Here is a 23,031-nt window from a genome sequence, read left to right as displayed (position 1 = left end):
CACATGACTACGCATGTTTCGAGTCTTTTTTCCCTACATCGACATAACAGATAGAGTATGACAAAATGCAACTTAGCAGCGCTGTGTGTGTTTTTTTAAACTCCGAAAGCCGATGAGGTGCTTCGATAGATCAAAGTTATATGCATCCTCCTTGCCTAGTGCTTACATGATTTCCGGTTGTGAGTCGCGTCATCTCACGTGACAAGAGCGTCAGATGCTGCTTCGGAATCACTGGAGGCCCTGGTTGCTGTGGCTCTGATTGGCTGAGCGACTTGGTTGTCGTTTGAACCTTGGTTTGTATTTGGCGCCAGTCAGGTGTAAAGGACCACAAGTTTCAAGAATCATTTTCTGACGAGGTCTTAGAGTCTAGCCTTCTGCAGAAAGGGAGGTGCAGTATTGATCCAAGAAAAGGTGAGGACACCTTTTGCTCTCAGCACACTTTATACGATCACCGCCGCATTCTTTAAGTAGGAGCACTAGCCTGCCCGATTTCTTCCATTGGCAAATGAGTGCTGGTACTACGGCTGTAAATGTATTATAAATATTGAGAATATGCCCAGGAATGCCAAAAGTTGTTCGCGGAAAGATAGCAGAATTGGCTGCGGGGTGTTTGAAGGGGGTACGAGTGAAGGACAATAGTCAATTGGGGCGGGTGAGCACAGATCTGATGTGTTAAAGTGCCATAAGTAGGACGATGAATTACCGTCAACCACGAACCTATGGTCTAACAGTACACGCGCATCACAAATCCTGCTACCAAACGTAATAGACTAACAAATAGATTAGCAAAGCATTTATGTCTCACTTTATTAAGCAGTAATGCATTTTGAGATCGTTTAGGGACTTGCAGCGGGTTGTACAGAGATGTAATCGTCTCATACAAAGGCTCATGGTATAATGTTAGTAATGTCATACATGTCAACTTTTGGGATCCGTTATAGAGGGAAGATAATATGAAATGTCAACTTTTGGGATCCGTTATAGAGGGAAGATAATATGAAACTTGCTTTGAAGTGGAGGATGTCTTATGTGGAAGTAAGCTAAAACGAACAAGCATTGGCAATGGGTCTGACTTACAAATGAAAGTGGCTTTTGAGTCTTTGATGGATTAAGGCACTCCGGATTGTATTGCAGAATTTATATAGTGCTTATTACCCCTATGTGGGCCACTGAAGCGCTTTGCTACATGAGTAGCCTACACCATGTAGGGTGTGTGGTTGGAAGGATGTTGTATTTGTTTTGATCTTTTTGTGGGAAGTGTTTCCATGTTGTCCATGATGACCACGGGGTGCGGTTATCGTGTTATGGGATGTAGCGCGCAGCAGTGTGTTGGGTGGTGAAGTGTAAGAAACAGATGCGCAGTTTTTTTGTTATTTTTCAGTATGCTGTTCGTTTTGAACAGTTCTGCAGGTCCCTTTATGGTATTTCATATGATATAGTCTGCTTTGCTGGTTACTGCACTAGGTTGTCCCATCTGAGATTTTGTGTATAGTTCTGGTCCTGAGCTGACATAGTTGGATGGAGAGTGAAGTGGAGAGATTTGTAGAGATGGGTATTTTTATTATCATCCTACATCTGAGTGCCTATGCAAGATGTATTTATTTATTTAGAAGGTTTTATATAGCGCTGGCTAGACCCAGAGGTATCGGAGTGCTTTACAAGATAAGGATAGTATAAGGCACATAGGGTATAAAAGCATATGAAAGGTAGCGCAACAAAAATTTGAAATATACAAAGTACAAACAACATGAGCATTCTACAAATCCAGATAAATAAACGGGGGCAGGAGCTTTACATTTAAGTAATTAGGTAAATGGTGAAACGGGAGAACAGGGTATATATTGCTGAACAAATATAGTATGATAGATAAGAAATCAGGAGTAGGACACAGGTTAGGAACCCCAATAATAATTGAGGAGGTGGGTTTTGAGGTCTTTTTTGAACCTAGAGGGATTACAGCGCAGGTTTTTGGGAGGGCATTCCAGATAATAGGGACATTGCCAGAGAAGGTGCGAGATTGTGTAGCTTTCTTTTTATGCAGAGGTGGGATTAGGAGTAGGGTGTTGGTGCTTAACAGAGGTCGAGTGGAGCCCGCAGTGTGGAGTTTCTTTGAGAGGTAATGCGGAGTGTTTTGGTGGAGGACTTTGAGTAATGCAGAAGGTTTTGTAGGCAGATCTGCCTTCGATAGGGAGCCATTTAGGAGATTTGAGAACCAGGGATATATAATCGAAGCGTTTGCAGTCCGTGATGAGCCTGGCAGCAAGGTTGAGCACAGCTTTGATTGGAGCTAGGTGTACTTTGGGGATTCCATTAAGGATGGCATTACCATAATCAATACGTGACAGAACAAGCCACTGAACTACGAGTTTGAAATCATCGATGGGTATGAATGGTTTGATTTTCTTGAGGTGACGGAGAGTGAAGAGGGCTCCTTTGGCAGAGTTTTTGATGTGAACATTAAGGGTTTGGGTGTTGTCGATAGTGATGCCAAGAGATTTGACGGAGTTGGACCGGGTGAGTGAGCAATTGAGTGCATTGAGGTCAGGGATCCATGATAGAACGGGTAGAGGGTTATTTTGGGGGGAGAAGAGAATGATTTCGGTTTTGTTAGGGTTGAGTTTGAGATGATTGGAATGGAACCAGGTTTGGATCTTGGTAAGGGTGTTGAAGTGTAAGATGTCAGCATGAGTTTTAATCTTGTAATAGATTTGGATGTCATCGGCGTAGAGGTGGTAATTTATGCCTGCTTGGTTAAGGGTGAGTGGTTCCATAAAGAGGTTAAAGAGGGAGGGAGAGAGAATAGATCATTGGGAGACTCCAAGGGAGACAGGAGTGGGGTTAGAGAGACAGTTTTGAATTTTGATTTGCTGAGTATGGTGTTGTAGATAAGAGATGAACCATTTGTAGGCGGTGCCATTAAGGCCGAAACGGGTCCTAAGCACATTAAGTAGGGCTGAATGGTTGACTGTATCGAATGCTGTGGAGAGATCCAGAAGTATAAGAAGGTAGGTCTCGCCATTAAGTGATTGATGGATGTCATCTATGACATTGAGCATTGCCGTTTCGGTGCTGCAGCCTGTTCTGAAGCCAGATTGAAAGATGTCGAGAAGGTTGAAATTTTCTATGTGTTTGTCTAGTTGTATTAGGACACATTTTTCAAGTACCTTTGAGAGAAGGGGGAGGTTAGTGATGGGGCGGAGATTATTTAGGTAATTGGGGTCAGCATTGGGGTTTTTGATTATGGGCGAGATTTGACCAAGCTGAAGGGAGGAGGGGACACATCCCGTGGAGAGAGAGGTGTTGATGATTTTGGTCCAGAATTTGGTGATGATGTGCTTAAGGGCAGGGACAAGGTTGGAGGGTATTCGGTCTGGGAGGACGGTTTTAGATTGCCAATTATATTGAGGACTTCAAGCTCAGTGACGGGGAGAAAGTTGAGCAAGGAGGCATTGTTCTTAAGTTGAGATTTAGGAGAGTTGGTTATTGGAGATGTGGAAGGTGAGAGGCCTGTTGAGTGGTGGGGGGGGTATGGAAATGGGTGGGTGAGGAGGCTCGCTGGGGAGCAGTAGGATAGAGGGCAGAGGAGAGAAAGTGTCGTCTGGAAGGGGGCATGTGGAGTAGGCATTAGAGGTGAGTGCAAGATTGGATTGGGAGTTGGAGGATAGTTGTGTGGGAAGGAAGGATTGGCCAGTTTTGGCAATTTTTTCCGAGAAGAAGTGGGCAATTTCTTCACTTCTGTCTGATGAGGCTGTCATATTTGGAGGTGCGGGGGAAGTTTGGTTTCGGATGATTTTGAAGAGTTCCCTGGGTCTGTTTTTGGCACGGTCAAGTTGAGTGCGGAAGAAGGATGCCTTTTCCTCGAGGATGTGTTTTTTGTAAGTGGATCTAGCATGTCTGAGAAGTGCAAGATGGGAGGGTGAGGGATTGTGTCTCCAGGTTCTTTCCGACAGTCACTGCTCTCTCAAAATGTTTCCTAAAAATGGTCCATTTGATATATATGGGCCTGTTATTTGCTGGACCATATGGGTCAAGGTTTTAGTGTGTCATCATGTCCTTCATCTTTACACTCACACATTCATTCACTGACTCAATCTTGCATTTACAAACTGATACAAACCATAATAAAACACACCAACTCAACATTTTATGTATAACTTAAAAAATACAAGTATAAAAATGAAAACATGCTGCTGTCTAAAAACAGTGTGCCCGTGCTTGCAATAAGGAAACTAAGCATAGCAGTGGGTGTCTATCCTGCAGAGGCATTGTAAATAGTCTATTGTTTTTAATTTCCAGCATGGGTGACACATTTAGAACCAATGTCTTGGCCATTTTAGAATGATAAAACATTGATACACAATGGATAACAACATTCTATAATGGTATCCTGGTTTTGAGGAAGTTGCATATGGTGTACTGCAGATGAAATAAGGCGCAAGCAAGCGACATGTTAGCACTGCCTGGAGAGCTATAGCATCCTCTTAAAAGACATTAAAATAAAGGAGAAGCAATGAAATGGGAACTTTAAAAGGAGAAGTGTGAAAATTAAACTACTTGCCAACTAGTCCTTACAGTGAAGAATGCTCCTTTTCAGGTGGATCTGCATGTGCTCAGAAAATGCGGAACAAAAGAACCAATGACTGATGTAGATTGAACCGTTCCCCAGTGCAATCTGCTGTCATACATGGAAACAGAGCGTAGATGACACACAGTCGGACCAATGGCAAAAAAGACCTCTGTGTGTGTATTTTTATGGAGATAGATATATATTTTTAAATTCCATGATCCTGACAGACCAGTAGACCTTTCAGGCCTTCTGAAGAAATTATAGCAAGAATAATTAGAGAGTAAATCTTCAACCCTCCATCCAGGGTTTGTCTAGGGGTCTAACCAACACCAAAATTGTTCCCTACAAAGGTAATCTGTGACAACAAAATACCTATCTGTAGGCTTTAATACACAGAAATGACAGTCCCCTCTTAAATGCATATTGACTTTAACCTATGCTGTTTACAATCTACATGTCAGGCTTCCTGCTCTTATCAAAACTTTTTATAATAAACATATCAGACTCAGTCCTGCTGTATTGAGTATAAGCTTTGCCACAAGCCAACTAGTGCAATAAAAGCAGTATTTTCAGTGGTGATTAGTGTAGCCATGGGCATCCTATAGTGCTCCCAATCACACAATTTCACCCTGAATCAAAAGTTAATGGTGGAAGGAGAGGGTGCTTGGACTGCTATACGTTCCCCATGACTTATCTCCTCCCTTTTATGGTGCTGCCAGAGAAAAACAAGCACTGTAAATTATCTACTTATCTAAGATATTTTAACAGCATTAAAATGTCATGTGTGTGCTCCTGAATTTTCAAGCTAAGGTAACCATACTGCTGCTGACTCGCGCAACTGGATAAGTTGCAGATGCATGGTGGGGAGGTACTTTTTTTCTGTGGAAGCACACAACTTCTGCTCAATCAAAAGATGTACTCTTGGCTGCCAACATATGGACTGAGCTAAAGTTTCTCACTGTAGTACTCCTGTAAATTCATTTTTAGGTTGATTACATTGCATCTTGGGACAGCTGCGCTATCAGACCAGGCTCATAAACAGGGAGCTGTGGCCTAACCGTATGAGCGGCCCATTTAGGAACCAGGTTTGAAGTAGGCTTAGCTCAACATCTATGATTCTGGGCAAATCACAGAATCTCCCTATGCCTAGAAAAAATAAACACATAAATTACAAACCTTACCTTGTATAATGTAATATAATCCAGTGCTCACGTAAACTGCTCTGGTGCCTTTGGGCCAAGTTTGTGCTATATAAAACTGAAAAAGTATTTTTTACTTTAAACCAAATCAAGTCTTCTGCCCAATTTTGGGAGTATTGGCACATTTGTAGTATAGATTATAAAGATATTGTACTTGCTGGACAGAAAATAGCTTAGAAGGTTTCTGCTGCCACGCAGTGCATGTACTCGTAGGTCCCAGATTTGGATTCTGTGTAACATTGAGTGGAGTGAGTTACTAGATTTGTTGCAGAGATCCTATGCACCTTGCAGGTCACAACTTGTAAAAGTGATAAAAAGGCTTCGCCTTTTGACGTCTGGCAGATTTTAACACAGTCTTTCGTTATTCTAAGAGTTTTGTACATGCCCTGTTTCACGGTATGTGTACTTTGTGCAGTGTTCACTTCCTACACTGTAGCGCCCAATTAAACAGAACTGCAGTTAGAGGTGTTGAAATGGCTATGGGCAGGGTAGGAGCTATGGGGGTAGGATGAGTGTTGGTTTCATCCACTGTTTAAAAAAGAAAATTAAAAAGATTCAATGCAGGGCAAAAACCGGCGTAGAGTGTTTTGGTGTTTGCCCTGCGGTAAACCATGTTTCACGTTGTTTATTTGAAGCGTTAAAAGAAAGCATTCACAATGATGGGACGTGTGTTAGTACAGGTCATACAAACATTCATTTATCACCATCTCGCCTTGGTGAGGTATATGTGTAATCGAAAGCTGTGTTGAAGAACATGGTTTTTAAGAGACTTCTAAACTGCAGGTAATTAGTTGGATACAGAGCCATGCCTTGGGCTGATGAAGTTGCAGCGTTACAGGCTTTGTACACCAAGGAATCTGCCTTCATATTTGAGTCTTTTGAAGAAACATTGTTGGATTATTTGGTTTCGGTGTCTGGTTTGCATTGAGTGTGGCATCAGAGTTTTTACATGACTTGGGGTCTTTGCCCCTGTACGTTTCTTGTGCATAATGCAGAGTTTTAATTTGGATTCTGTATTCCATTTGCTGCAAATGAAAACATTTCAGTTATGGTTTGATATGATCCCGCCTGAGAACATGCAAGTGCATTCTGATTGCCTCGTTCCCTAATCTTTGTAGACCGATGGTAAAGTTTTTAGGTCTCGCTGAGCCAGCGCATGCGCTGCTCTGTGAGAAATTTAGTGAGTGGCTTTTGAAAGTGCTACCGGAGGCTTTTGCTGGCCTCAAGCTTGCGTTCACGCGCGAAGCCGCCATGTGGGTCCACGGTTGTATGGGAAAGACTAATAACAGTACAGTGCTCATTTAATATATTTTTTCTGATGCTGACTACTTCTAATTAATATTGAACATATTAAATGCATATATGTGTGTGTGTATACATATCTGAAAAATATTACTTCGTGTTCAAACTGAAATTATTTAATTTTAAGAACCTCTGTTTAACGTTTTCAGTCTTCTAGTTTTTTACTCTATCTTTCTTTTTCTCTCTCATGCTATCTCATCCTACACTCCTGAAACGTTCTACATATCTACTTCCTCCTTCCTCTCTCTTTTTCCCTTTCATTGTGCACAAAACAACCCTTCCTGACCCTCTCACCGCTCAACCTTTGTGCCCCGCATTCGTCTCCTTGTGTTCTTCGTAGCAGCCTCTCCCAATACATAGCCCGACCTTACTCCCTCTTTCCTTCAACCCTTGCACCACACTCTCCCTCACAGTGGACATCTCCGTTTCCCCCCAAAGCTTCCTCCTCTCCCGGACCCAAAATTACCACAGCCTGTGCTGTGTCTCTTCCATGTCCACCCTGACGCAGCCCTTCACACATCCATCCTTTTGATGACCACACTATCAGTCTTCTCACTGTTTCCAGGTGTGCTCCTCCAGCGCAGGTTCCCTCGCCTTTTCACCTGTGTATCACATAGTCCTGGCCCAGAAAACTCCAGGGGCTGGGCTCCTGGGTACTCTTACTGTCTATCATTTAACGTCGAAGTACCTAATGTGAAACTCTTTTACGTCTGTGACAAGTGACATCATTATGCCATGTCAATCACCTAAAATGTATAAAACTCTGCCCACAAATTTATTTTTGAAACCAACGACTTATTTGTATCTTCCGAACGACAGTCGCACAGTAACCCAGTGTTCCCTGGTACATGTTTAACTGTAGTAGTGGCTGAAGTGGAGGAGTGGAGTGACCCAAACCTACATGACGCACTACACAAGACTATAAAAGTCTATATCCTTATTTTAATATTCTTCTGAATATTTCAAACATCAAAAATTCGTAAATAGTTTTACATCTGCCAACTTACTAAAACATATAATAGTCAGAACATCGTGAGTACAAACAACCGTTGTGCAAAAATCATAAGAGTATGAAAAAACATAGACATGTTCAATCCATTTACATTTCTGACTAGAAGCAACAAAATAATAATATTCTTTTGTTTTACAATGAAAATTCCCAATGCATTTCGGGTTGACGAAACCCTTCTTCAGGGGATACACATTGTAGCGAAGAAATCAATTTTCAACATGGTCCATCAATCTGAGAACTACAACGAAACAGAAAGTCTCATTCACTAAATGAGAAGTTGCAACAAGCTGTAAAATAGGATTTGCACTACTGGAAGATTCCGTGAAAGCAAACAGTTAAAACGTGCGTGGTTTTCAGGCAAGGAGGTAGTAGCCGAAAGATGCCCAAACGTGCCGAGAGTGTGCGTATGTCAGAACGCGATTAAAGCCAACCGGGGGTGTGATGCAAAACTAAGGGAAAGTGCTGCTAGGGACTGAGTGATCTTGTGCTTAAAAGGTAGTATCGCTGAGTAATATACTTACAGCGAGATATGTAGTGAAAAGATGGTCACTGGAAGATATGTCACTTTCAAAGGAAGGGAATATCTGTGGAGCAGAAATGGTAGCTGTGAGGCGTAATCTCTCTTAGGTCATGTGACCTGTGTTGCCGTTTAACGAGCACCCGAGTGTCAAAGATCTTACCTAAATGGTGGTAACGAGCCATACGTTCATGAAAAGGTCAGCTGTCGGGGAATCAAAATGTAAATACCATAAGACTCAGGGAAGAGATTAAATGGGCTGAAGGAACAAAGTTTTTGTATAGCACGAACGCCGCTTACCAGCTGATCCGTGCGGGCTCCGACCGAGTGCAAAGTTCGTCGTCTCCTGAGAACGTGCGTGATGACGCATGTGTTCCCGGGACTTTTTAAAGGGGCCTTCCTATCAATTAAACGACTCGAGTTGAAAAACTTTATGAGCATGAACAAAATAACGTGAAAAAGAGTGAAAGTGGGATGAGAAAAAGATAAAAACGGAATTTAAGAGAGTGCAAATCCTTTACAAATAAATGAAAAGTGCCTCTACTGTGTTACGTATGTATTAGCAAAATCTCTTCATCTATGATGTCAATATTAGAGGGGTTGTTTACAAAAAACATAGCAATTCTACATGGTCATTGAGGCCCCCCGGGGTAAGGGTGCCAAGTTGTTTTATCCAAACAGTTTCTTTTCGTGCTAGGGTTGTGTTGAAATCAATGCCTGGCTTGGATTGTATCTTTTCTAACACTGTAAAGCGTAATTGTGGTATTGTGTGCGAGGTATTTACCCAGTGTGTTGCTAAGCTTGATTTGAAATTTTTGTTGCGTATAGTGCTTTTATGTTCCACTATTCTTGTTTTTATTTTCCTGGAGGTTCTCCCTACGTACACTAATCCACAAGGGCATTGAATTGCATAAATGACGCCTTCAGTGTTACAGTCCGAGGAGTGTCTTAGAGTGATTTTTTGTCCTGATTGTGGGTGTGAGAATAAGTTGCCCACGTTGACATTACCACATTGGCCACAATTGTGGCATTTTTGCATGCCTTTGTAGGTTTGTTTTCTGGTTGAGTCTTTTGGTTTTAATATTTCTCGAATGTTTTTAGATCGAGTGTGGGCAAATAAGGGAGGGCCTTTATACAATTCTTTGAAATCCGTTTCCTGTGAAATGATTTCCCAACGTTTGTGGATGATTTTCTTTATTTGAGAGGTTTGTGCTGAGTATTTTAAGACAAACACTTCGCGTTGTTTGGTCTGTTTCTGTGAGGGTTGAAGAAGTTCCTTTCGTTTTTTGAGTGTCACTGTCTTTTGGGCTTGTGAAAGCACTTCTTCCGTGTATCCACGTTCCATGTATCTCACTTTTTGCTCTTCTATAAGTTTGGTGCATTGTGTTTCCTCTGAAGTTATCCTCTTGATCCTTATAAATTGAGACACCGGAAGATGTTTTTTCAAGGAATACGGATGTGCGCTAAAAAAATGTAGCGCATTGTTGACATCTGTCGGTTTTTTGTATACTCTTGTTTGAAGCCCTGTTGGTGTTTTGGAAATTTCAATGTCTAAGAAGTGTATTTCATTTGTTTGAATTTCTGAGGTAAACTGAATGCGTGGATAGTGTCGGTTCAATTCTTGAATGCAATCCTTTAACATTTGAATTGGTCCCTTCCAAATGACCAGTAAGTCGTCTATGTACCGTAACAGTAGAATTGTGTGTTTTCGCCATGTGGGATTCTGAAGAATGTGTTGGTATTCAAAGTGTGCCATGAAGGTATTGGCATACGACGGTGCATACTAACTGTAGTAGTGGCCCACATACGGGCAATAAAGCGTCGCCCTCAGGCTGCAGAATGCACCAGCGCGTGCCCTGTGCTCAGTATGGGAAGAGCAGCCAATGGAAGGCCTGCAGCGCCTTCTTGAAGCAGTGTCGCTCTGAAGCTGTTCATTACAAGAGCAGCAGCGCTTTGAACATAAATTACACGGCTGCTGCAGCGCGGCATCCCTTTGATGGCGCAGAACTACTGACTGTTAAAACTGTTAAGGGAGGTTGCCATTTGGATTCGTGCTTTGTACGTTTCATTTGAAATGAAAGATATATCGCTTTCTAAACAGAATTAATAAATTCCGAGCAATAAGGAGGACATGACACGCATGCTGGATAAAGTATACACAGCACACCGTCTCCAGTATCCCGCCCAGCATCAAAGCCGTGAAGTGGTTATCATTTTTTAAACGCATGCCAAGGGGTAGAAAGTGAAAATAAACCTTAGTAGCGTCTCAAATATTCTGGCAGCAAATGGCGGCTTCAAGTCATGGTACATTTTCTCTGCTTAGCACAAGTCCTAAACAAGCATTGGCATAGCCAATAGGTCTCGCTTTTTGAACCTTATAAGTGTTTAGTTATCCAGCACAATATCCTTGGTGCAACAACATCAACTGTTCCATGGCTAACACTTATAAGGTCCCAAAGGCGAGACCTATTGGCTATGCCAATGCTTGTTTATAATTTTCTGTTAGCGCGCGCACACAACTCCCAGGCTTGTTGTTTTTTTATAGTTACGCTTAGGACTCGTTCCTTTCAAATCCTTTGCCGAGCTTTACTTTTGCTGAACATCTTTTATTATTGTCTATGGGGTAATACTGCCACATCCATCGCACTATTTCATGTCTCTTTCTCGTGTTATTTTGATTCACCGAATATTCACTCTTGCCTGCCTTTTCACGTGCTTCATTTTGGCTCTCATCAGAAGCTGCTTCTTCACTGGCCATAGACTGCTCAGCTCGTTGTATTATTACAATTGCCTCGCGTATAGTTTGGGTTTTACTGATCCACAGTCTGTCGCCTTTGTTCAGGGTGTATGGCGCGTTAATTGGCCTTCCGGCGTTTTGTCGACCAGACCCTCAAATTAACACGTAGCTGCTAATCCAGGAAACGCAGCTCCATAAACACGTGAACTCCTGTCTTAAACAAAACGTGCAGCTTTACACTGCAGCATTCTTCCTGGGACGAAATGACTCGCTGAGTTTTAAATGACCTCTTGAAATGTGCCTAAAGCTTGGTCCTGCTGTTGAATCCCTACAGATTAAACCTTCCTTGTCTCTGTCCTGTCACCTGCCGTTCCCAGACCTGTTGTCAAATTTGTGTTTCACTGCAGCAATAAGATGATTGTTTTGTTTCTTGTCACTGTCAGCGTGAACTCTTTTTATTTTTAGTAGATAGACTGACATTAATGTAACTCACGGGGATCAATTTGTAAATAAAAAAACAAGCACTGGCATAGCCAATAGGTCTCGCCTTTGGGACCTTATAAGTGTTTAGCCATGCAACAGTTAATGTTGTTGCAGTAAGGATATTGTGCTGCATAACTAAATACTTATAAGGTCTCAAAGGCGAGACCTATCGGCTATGCCAATGCTTGTTGAAGGTTACTGTAAGTCTCATAGCCAGGGCAACTGGATTTATGGATTCTGATGCAACAGCATTCTGGTTGGAATAAATATTTTTCTTGTATGTTCTGTGATGATAGTAGTCCAAGTGCACTGTCCCCAGGGATTGTTTCATCTGTACCGGAAGGCCTGTCCGGGGGTTTGGAAGATTTTCAGTAAGAGTGAGTGGCAGTGGAAGGTTGCCACTCTTGACAACATTGTATCTGTGTGGACTGAAGGTGAGATAAGAATATAAAACTATTTGTAGATTTCTCACTTGTGAGTGTTCTGGAGGATTCCCTAAGTTTATGGGCTAGTTGAGATGATCCAATGGATACTGTTAGTAATCCACATTATTGTGCCACCATCCCCTTCAGTTTATTTTGTGCAGTGTATAAATAGTTACGACAACCGCCCTCGCCCAGAGCCGACCCGCAGACCCGACTGACCCGATGCCGCAGCCCGTAGCCTCACAGTGGATCAACGACTGCGCCAATACCCTCGCCCCGCTCAAGAAGCCCTCCAACACCCACACCAACAAGAAAGCCAGCTGGTTCAACGAAAACCTTCAGGCCTCCAAATGTAGCTGCCGAAAACTCGAAAAAAAACTGGATCCGTGAACGAACACCTGAAAGCTACACAACCCACAAGAACGCCACCGGCAGACACCTCCACCTCATCATATCCGCCAAAAGGACCTCCCTCAAAGACCGCCTAGACAACAACACACACAACAGCAAAGAGCTCTTTAACATCGTGAAGGAACTCTCCAACCCCAGTTCTAATACCAACGACATCCCACCATCCACTCCGGATCCCTAGAAGACCCCTGCCCACACCACATCTTCAACAAAGCCAGCAGCACCATCGCACCCCATCTCCGGAAAACTATCAACATCTCCTTCGAGACAGCGACCTTCCCGGTTAGCTGGAAACAAGCTGAGATCAACGCCCTACTCAAGAAATCCAAGGCGGACCCCACGGACCTCAAGAACGTCCGACCCATCTCCCTGCTCCCTTTCCCGGAAAAGGTCATTGAAAAGGCCGACAACAAGCAACTAACCAACTTCCTCGAGGAGAACAGCATCCTGGACCCGTCCCAGTTCGGGTTCCGCAGTAACCACAGCACCAAAACTGCCCTCATCGCTGCCACCGACGACATCAGGACCCTGCTTGACCACGGGGAAACCGCTGCCCTCATCCTCCTGGACCTGTCAGCTGCCTTCGACGCGGTCTGCCACCGCACACTATGAACACATCTCCGTGACGCCGGAATCCAAGAGAAGGCCCTGGACTGGACCACCTCCTTCCTCTCCGGCAGAACACAGAGCGTACGCCTCCCCTCGCCCCCCCCCCCCCACTTCTGCTCCGAAGCCACCGAGATCATCTGCGGCGTACCCCAAGACTCATCCCTCAGCCCAACGCTGTTCAACGTCTACATGGCACCGCTCGCCCAAGTCCCACGACGGCATGACCTCAACATCATCTCCTACGCCGACGACACCCAGCTGATCATATCCCTCGCCAAAGACCCCACGCCGCCAAAACCAACCACCACAAAGGAATGAAGGCCGTCGCCAACTGGATGGTAAACAGCCGACTGAAGCTGAACTCAGACAAGACGAAGGTCCTCCTCCTCGGTTCCACCCCCTCGGCCTGGGACGACTCCTGGTGGCCGTCTGCACTAGGAGCACCACCCCCTACACCCACCGACCACGCACGCAACCTAGTTGTCATCTTCGACTCCAGCCTTTCCATGACGAAGCAGGTGAACGCTGTCTCCTCCTGCTTCAACACCCTCCGCATGCTTCGCAGGATCTTCAAGTGGATCCCCACCGAAACTAGGACGGTCACCCAGGCCCTCGTCAGTAGTAGACTGGACTACGGAAATGCACTCTATGCTGGAGCCCCGGCCAAACTCCTAAAACGGCTCAAACGCATCCAGAACACCTCAGGACGCCTGATCCTTGACATCACTCACCGCAGCCACATCACACCCCACCTGAGAGACCTGCACTGGCTCCCCATCAACAAGAGGATAACCTTCAAGCTCCTCACCCACGCACACAAGGCACTCCATAACACTGGACCAGCGTACCTCAACAGCCGACTCAGCCTCTACACCCCCACCCGCCAGCTCCGCAGACCGCGCCCTCGCCACCGTCCCCCGCATCCAAAGAGTGACCGCCGGCGGCAGATCATTCTCCCACCTTGCCCTCAAGACACGGAACACCCTCCCCATCCTCCTGCGGCAGACCGAAGACCTCCTAACCTTCAGAAGACTTCTCAAGACCTGGCTCTTCGAACAGTAGCAGCCCCCCCCCCCACTCCCCACCCCCCCAGCGCCTTGAGACCCTCACGGGTATGTAGTGCGCTTTATAAATGCTATGATTGATTGATTGATGATTAGTGGAATTACACATGCACCCTACTTTCACATAGAAAAACATAGATTTATGTATCTGAAATAAAGAGTTTGAAAAAGTCAAATATATTGAAATTGCAGTTTTTCTTGTCATGTGAGTGACGAGTGACCTTCTGAGTGTATCTTTCTTTACTGTGATGGGTTTATAAGTCTGGTAGCGAGGTGTGAGTGTCCATGTTGCTGTGGAGAAACTCCTTCGGAATTGACACTATCTGTCAAATGAGCAATTTGCACCCATGTGGTTCTGCAGAGCAACAAGGGTTTCCTATGCTTCCTGCCGTTCGTGCTGTTGATTTGTCGCGCACACCGAGAGTGTGGGGGTGCTGGTGCATGTGTCTTGATAATGAACTCACCGCACTGTGATGATTCACTTGGGCTGGACTGGATCCTAATTCTGGCTCAAGAATAACTGCCAGAACTGGAAACCAACCAGTTAACATGATTTTCATCCCTCGGCGAAAGCTTTTGAATTGCTTTGATCTAACTGTATATATGTGTACAGCCCTAGACCTGCCAACTTTGGGCATTTTTTATTTTTGCAATGTTTTAGTATAACTGTGCTGTGGCATGTTTAAGCAGGCATAGAGAGTGAACCCCAGCCCTGCCACTTGTTGCATAAGGCAGGTTAAAGTTACACTTTTTAGTGGTATTCCGAAAAGCAGCAAATACTCTTATGGAACTAAGAGGAATCAGTCTATGTGCCTGACTTTCATTTGCAGAGACAGCTCGGCAGGGACATTCTGACACTCTGAGTCCTTCTGTGCTGCTGTTGGAAATTTGTCCTTTCTGTAGTCCCTGCAGAATCTTCTTCTTTTTAGGTCTCGCCTGGCGAACGCAGCGCATGCGCTGCTTTCGCCTTGGCGAGACTCTATTGTTGCCGGTGTCGTTCGGAAGGGAGATAAACCATGTGCGCGCACGGACAGTCGATGTGCATGCGCTTGGCGTCTCCTCTCTGGCTTCATTCAATGCTGCTCACATGCGTGCACATCTCCTGTCCCTCCCTGTTCGCTGTGCCTGCGCGGACAGGAGTTGTGCACGTGGAGACATGTATGCTATTTGCGTTTTTATTTTCTGAATGTCTGTATCCCGACACCCTGCTGCTAGACCTAGGGTGCACAGAAATGCTCAACTTCCTACAGACACACAGGGCAGGAGCAGCACACATGGGCTTCCCTCCCCTCCCTAAATAGCTCGAGCTTGGCTCTCGCATCCAGTCTTCCTTCCAACAGTACGTTTTAGCAATTCCCTTAAGGAAATGAGCAGTTGACTCCAGCACGTGTTTCCTCTCTTTCACACATTTACACAGACATTCTTTCTCTCAAACACTGTCACAAAGACTTTCCCAAACTGCAACACACTCTGACACTAGTTCTCTCACACATGGCGCCCTCTCTCCCTCTCGCCGCGGGTACAGCTTTTCTTTCATCAACCGCTTCTAAAACTCCCAAATCACTTGTCACTTGGTTACACTTGCGACACTTAAAGCGCGCACACCCCGCGATGCTATTGTGCCCACCCTCTGCCAGGTGGAGCCTCTGACTGCCTATGAAGCTCTTATCTCTGCCGGAGGACCTCTTGTAGTGTGTGCCTGTGTTTCACGGAGGATTGAAATGTAGATTATATGGCAGATGATTCATTAATCTCTATGCTCCATGTTGCATTTTATCAGTGCAAATTGTAATAGGTCTCGCCTTTAATTAAGTCCAAGCCATTTGCTTTCCTATACAATACCATTAGTAAAACAAATTGCTTAAACTTTATCAAGGGGAGACCAATTGCATTTTCAATGCTTGTTTTTGTGTGTGGCCTTTTGTGCTTAACCCTTCCTTTTCAGGCTATAGCATTCCTGTGCACTTTAGCCCTGCTAACCACTGGTAAAGCGCTTGTCATGGTGAAATTATTATTCACCTGATTGGATTATTTAATTTGGCTAGAAGTCCCTAGTATATGGTACCAAGCGTACAGAGAGCCTCAAAATTAAATGCTACAAGTGGGCTGCAGCACTCATTGTGTCCATTGCGCTGTAAAAACATGTCTCCAGGCCTACTGTTGTAGCCTGGCTGTGCAATTTACAACTGCAAATTCAACATATCAGAATAACCTTTTAACAGGCATAGACCTTCTTTTTAAATAATGAGCCAATCCATAGCAGGCCTTAATGCCCACAAGGCAGTGGCCATGTTATTTAAAAGTAGGACATGTGAAAGTTTAATGTTTCATGTGGCCTTACAGTGAAATACCCATAAAACAATTTTCACTGTAGCAGGGTTGTCTGTTTCATAGGAAAAAATTAGTAAAAAATATTAAGTTTAATTAATGTTATCTCCTGCTAGCAAGCACCTACAAACTAAATCTATGGACTTTTTTGATATATGTATTACATGCCAAGTCATTTGTGATAAATATTTTGGAAAGGTGACTTTTAGAAAAGTTACCTTTTGCGCTGCCTGAAGTCGGTTGAAGCTAAATCTGCATTTTGAGCTCTCTCTTCTACCAGTCAGTAAATAGCATTTGAAAAGGTGTGAGTGAGGTGTGACTTTGCTCCCAGGACAGGAATAAAAAGCCTTGGGTGTGCCCTTAACAGGATGGTGGGTGGGCTGGGCTCAAGAATTTGATCAACTTCAAAGAAGTCTACCCTGTTACACGCTGATGTAGCTAACACCTAGGCCTGCACCCTTCTTTTGTTTCCTCAGCCAAACTGGTCCCTATTACATTGGAACTCTTGTTTCCATCATTGTCTGATCCTTCTGGACAGGTTTGCTAGTGTTGTACATATGTTGTCCCGAAGCACCTTCCTGTGCCTTTTGGCGCTCCCTTTGAGACTCTTTCCTCCTTTGCTTCATCCAAGCATGGTCTTTAACTTGGAATGGAACTAGGAATGTGACGCTTGTGGTGCATTTCAAAGAGCAAAGACAGGATGCCAAAACAATTTTGCGTATTCCCTGTATGATTGCTGAAAAATCAGTTTTGTTCTACCACATTTCTGTCTCCGAACCGAAATTGTTATGGGTGCAGGGAATGCTTGAAATTGGAGTTTGGTGTTGGATGTGGGAGTACACCAGAATTATCTTAGCACTCCCAGCCTTATGAGCCAAAGTTTAGTGTGGTTGGAGATTTCAGCCATTTTGAAATTGCCCAAAGTGAATAGGGTTAGCTCTGGGGACATTTACCCTATTTGATAGGGTGACCCCGTGGGTCATTCCCACCCACTGGCTCGTACCAGGCATTGATGTCACATCTGAAGACACACAATTGAGAACACAGCCAGGCCTGTGAAAGATCACAAGAGGACTGAAACTGCTGTCTGAGACTTCAGAATAACCTAGTGGACCTGCTATGCCTGGTGTACCCTGGACAAGGAAAAGGACTCCATAGGTCATAAGGCTGGCCTGTAGAGCTACAGGGAAACAAAAAGCTACAAGATGCCTTTTTACTGCAGCTGCCCAGCTGACTAGTGGCAATTGGACCTGGACAGGACCCATGTGTTGGTCATTTCTTGACACCCTTTGAGTCTCCAAGTGCCTTCCCTGAGGGGTTTTAGAAATGTTCTGTGGTGGAATAGGGCTTAAAGCACTAAAGTTGCAAGGTAAACTTTTTGACCAGGACAAACCTAGTTAATGTATCCAAACCATGCTCCATCACGGTCCACGTTGAATTGCTCCTAGCTCCTTTTTGACCATGTCCATTGACTTTCATTCTCATTTTGTGCATCTTGGTGCTATTTCTACTTAAAAAATATTTCTCACGTTCCCGTAATTGGATGTTTTTTCATTTTATTTATAACATTGGAATTTATTATTATTTTTATTTTGTTTTGGTATTTTTACGGTTTTGCATTTCGATTTTATTGCTGTTTTAGTACGGCTTAAATTCTTTACTCATTGCCTCTAATTTAAGCCTGCCTGCTCTACGCCATATCTACCAGGGGCTTGCGCTCCGATTTATTTATTGACTTTAGGGGTTCACTCTGACATGGGTTGTGATTATTACTTGAGGTGGGTTTTGTTATTTGGTGTAAATCTTTTCAGCCGTTTTTCAGAAATTGGCCTTTTAGAATGTACTGTGTGGGCAGAAGACGTTAAGGCTGGTAAAAAAGTTAGCTATTTGGACCATGGGGCTTTCCTTGGTCATTCAATGAGAGCCTTGTTGGGAAGGGACTTGTTTCCTGAGCATGGAAATTTTTGGTACATAATGTGAGGGTTGTGACTGCTGTTGCTGGTATTCAAGCGAGGAAGTTTTTAGGCAGGACTTTTCCTTTTGTGTGCCTGATTACTGCTGCAGGAAGGCTAAACAGATGATGATAACCAGATTCAAAATCTTACACTTAATTGTGCCAATGTTGTAGGTGCTCCATATTAGACACAGCCCCAATGCAACCTGCCCTGAGAAGCATTACTTTACACAAATTCACTAAAATGTATTGTTTTCCTTCATTTCACCCTGATCATTAGAGGGAAAGGAGAGGTGCATTTGTAGCACAGACATTTTAAGTACAACATTATTGTTTTGTGTGTTCCTTCCATGGGATTTTATGGGAAAATGAAACCACTTCATTTAAATCTATATACACCTGGGTGATGGTCGTAAGTGTGTGCATGCGTACTGGTGTTCTCATGGCCTATAATGCTATTTCTTACTACTGATTTGCATGTTGTTTCAAAAAGCCTCCTCAATAATCCTGCATGGAAACTGACTTTGATTTAACGCTTTTCAGACACTCGCCCCCAGTCACACATCTGGGTTGAGTGTAAAGTTTCAGTGTTCCGTCCATCTCCTTGTGTTTGCTTTGTTCGCCCTAAGTTGGCAGGGAATGCCCAGACATGGGCCTCTTGCTCACTTTGCCACTGGTTGCAAGCTAGCCTAATTTAATTCTGAAAAAGTAGTTGCATAAGATGAACTCTTTATAGGTATGAGTGAAGCAATGACGGACCTAAATGTAAATGAAAGACGTGTGTGGGTAGATATTTGTGTCTTTTCGCCACATCATTAAAACGACGAGACGGTGTTGGGCACCTCACGTCTAATAAGTCGCCATGATTCTGCACCTGTTGTACCAAAGGCTAAAATGAAACCTCTTGGACTTGTAATCATTTCTAGTTGAAGAGGATATAGTCTGTGCTTCTCCAGCCGGACTACAGATCTTCTGTATCAAAGTGTTTGCCCATGAACAGTTCTATGTAGTGTCATGGTGAGGTGGTGGACCCGGCTGCCTCTCCAAAGTTTGATCGTTCATCTTCGCTCACTGAAAAAGGTCCACCTCTGCTGAACATGGGGTAGAGATATTTCTGACTAACCTAGTATTTCTGTTTTGTTAGTGATTGTATCCGTTCAGACTGTCGCACCTTTATTGACAGATTCTCGCTGCCTCATGCCAGCTGCGGTGACTGCGGAGGTGCTGTCAGATGGTGTCGCCCTGGAGGGGGGTGGCATCCACCACAGTGCTGACTGCTCTCACTGCGGGTGGACTATGGCTTCCCTTCCCAGCTGCTCAGCCTCTGTGGTGTTGTGGAGATCCAGAAGAACACAAATATCCGCTGACCTGATTATCCCAGTACACATATTGTCTAGGGATAGATAATGCATCACCCCAAGAATGAGGTTTACCAATGAATAAGCATTACTAATTTAGCCCTTCCCTCAGACCAAAGCAGAGGAGAATAGGTAGAGGTGTCATACTTGCAGACAAAAAGTGAATGGAGATGGGAGGATATTGGCAAAAAGAGTGAATAACAATCGAAAAAGAAGCCAGGAAGGAAAGCAGAGGAGTGAGTAAAGAAGGTCTACAGAAGCAGGGAAGAGGACGGAGGGACGGAAGAAGGAACAACAGAAAATGGAAGGATGAAAGGGTGAATGTAAAGGAGGTGAAGGAACAATAGTTTGGTTAAGGGTCAGACGGCGAAGAGAGAAGTGTGGGGAGCAGTAAAGAAAATGTTGCGTGTGATGCAATATCTTGGTACCCTTGCGGTCCAGCAGACTTGGGGCCCAATTAAGAGGTAGGTGCTAATAGATTCCAGGTGGGTTTGCTAAATCTGGAGGAGAAGTCACTGCAACACAGTGATAGACCTTGTGATGGAAATACGATTTATCCATTGCCAAGCAGCTCTAAAGCAGGCCCTAGGCTAGCACGCCCTCCGAGACCAAGCTAGGCTCCTTCGCTTTCCTGCGCCACCTTTGGCAGCATGTGAAGGCCGGGCACTTGCAACGCAAGGGCAGGAAGCCTTTGGGGTGCTGCACATTTGCAAATATCGGGTTTAGCTACAGCATGCGGCCACGGAGTGCTGCTGTGCTTGTTTATTTGCGACGCATCGTGACTGTCGCTTCTCACCCCCCCAACTCATCAGAAATATGTCTCCGTTATTTAGGTGTGGTGTTAGAAAAGGTCAAGTCTCGTGAGCTTGCATGAGTGTTCTAGTTGTGCCGCAGTTGTCTTATAATTAATTCCAGAGAAAGCTAATGGAATGTTCCAGATCCAGAAGTATTTTTTCTCAACGTCATGACGTCGACGTCATGTGAATACCAGGCTGAAAAAATGTATACATGATGGGGGCATGAAATGGATTTACTCAGCATTTCACCTGGTTAAGAAGGCAGTGTTAGCACTACTAAATAATGTTTCTTATAAGCTGAACAGCACGTAGAAATCTATAAACGTGTGAGTAGCCCACTCTTAGCATTGTTACAGGTGTTAATATTACCGGCATGGACAGTGTTAATGGCAAAAAAACATGAACAGGACTGGCGGGATGTGTAGTACTTGGCACCGGGCCAATTGGCATCGTTGAGCACGGCTAAGGCTGATGCAATGTCTAAACCAATAACTTGCATCAGCCTTTGCTGGCAGTCTGAGATCTGATGGCACGTGTGCTCTGTTGCTGATTCTCCCTTAATAAATAGACTGCTGCCCTTCTCTTTGCAGTGCTTGTTGGCTGACCTCTGGCTGCCCATGCCATGGGAAGGAAGCAAAACCCAGAATAGGTTAAGTTGGAAACAGAGATGCTGTAAACGAGGCTGAAGCATACTGTCTGGCTCACCTAGTATTCCCATGCACGCCGTGTGTGTGCCCGTGTGAAGAACACTGGTTCAGTGTATAGCAGGGTATTGTGAATTGTCTGGGTTGCCCTTCATCTACATCTGACACTGCACAATAGTGGTGTGTTACAATGGCACATTAGAACAGCTAACTTGCTTTCTAATCCTTCCAGTTCACACAGTCAACGCTTGCCTCCACGTTTGTGTTTTTATGTATCTTATGGCTTTCCCCATTGTACTATAGTGATGTTTGCTTGTTCACTAGTTCGGATTCTGGTCCTATATTAGTTGGAGTTTTTCTGCTCTGTACCTTGTCACTTTTTTGTGTCGTGGTTTATGACTGACGTTCTGCTCAGATTTCTCTCCACTGTTGGCCTGGGAAGATCCTCCGATCTAATCACGACCTATTTGTATTCTAGATTATATATGTAGTTTCATGATGGCCGGAGATTTAGACATTGGTTTTAGACTGAACCACAACTGTGGGTTAAGAGCTTAGGTGAGTTCTCATGTTTTGGTTGAATTAATTCCCTGTTCTAGAAGTAGAACAGCCTTGGTATGGTTTGTATACAATTTTAAATGGCAAATGGCACGTTAAGTGAAATAATCTTTCTCCCTGAGCGTATACAAGGAACCAAGAATTGCTAAGTTGAAGTACCGTAGAGACCATGCCTTGCTTCACACTCAAAAAATTGATTGAAGCATACTTAACAGCGGCATCAATTAACGATTTATTTAAAATACCGTTGGCTGCATCACTTCTGGGAAGAGCATTTACCTATTTGTGGTGGGAATTGGAAAAATGAACAGACTTTTATTTTTTTTTTAGTAGAAGAAATATCTATTTGTTTGGGATAGTATCTTTTAGTTTGTCAATTATTTGAGTAAGGCCGGGCTAGTGCATCCATTTTAGGAGCCTGTGTTGGAACTCGTGGCCAAAACCCTGATGAAATGGGTTTATTGGGAAGGGGAAGAACAATCATCTTGTTATCTGTCAAACACACAGCGATCATTTAGGGAAATGTACGTCCTACGGTTGTGTCTGTCACTTTTTTGGTTACTTATTTTTCATAATGTGATTCAAGGTTGCTTGGGAAGTGACCGATTCTGCTCCAACGTTCTCCTCTTTGGAGAAGTAAGACTGGTATATGACTGATTCTTTCCCAGCAGTTCTTTTGGGGATGATCTGGACATGTAACTGATAGTGCCTGCCACTGACCACTGCTTACCTTCCAGTCAGTGGTCTAATTTGTGATTGAAAGTCTGGCAGGGCAGGTTAAGATGCAGAGTCAAAATTCAGTGAACTACCAGCATGGGTGATTGTCATTTTCTATGTTAGCAATTAACCTGAACTATTTTGCTATTGAAATGATAATGTGATATACAGAACTGTATTTTCCTGACCCCTTGTAATCATGCCTCGAATGTTTGTTTTCTCATTGTCACTGCACGCAGTAAAGTGTACACTAATGCTTGTGTTGACATGCTGTTCTCGAGGAGCTCTGGAGGAAGCCTTTAGATACTTTTCAAGTCCCTTCCTGTTTGTTTACTGCTGGCCATTCATT

General features: G+C 44.0%; 1 protein-coding gene across 3 annotated transcripts in view; it reads left to right on the top strand.

Moving 5' to 3' along the window:
* The first annotated feature begins 274 nt into the window (after window positions 1-274).
* Window positions 275-23,031, top strand: part of BUB1B (BUB1 mitotic checkpoint serine/threonine kinase B) — a 350,741-nt gene continuing 327,984 nt past the window's right edge. Inside the window, exon 1 of one of the 3 annotated variants that reach the window (XM_085626910.1) lies at window positions 275-411. The gene's annotated coding sequence lies outside the window, so the exon portion shown is untranslated. The remainder of the gene's footprint in view (window positions 412-23,031) is intronic. The other 2 variants (XM_085626909.1, XM_085626911.1) reach the window with 2 other exon arrangements.

Source organism: Triturus cristatus, chromosome 9 (genome assembly GCF_964204655.1).
Source record: "Triturus cristatus chromosome 9, aTriCri1.1, whole genome shotgun sequence".
Taxonomy (NCBI): Eukaryota; Metazoa; Chordata; class Amphibia; order Caudata; family Salamandridae; genus Triturus; species Triturus cristatus.
This window is presented reverse-complemented; position numbering and strand designations above follow the sequence as displayed.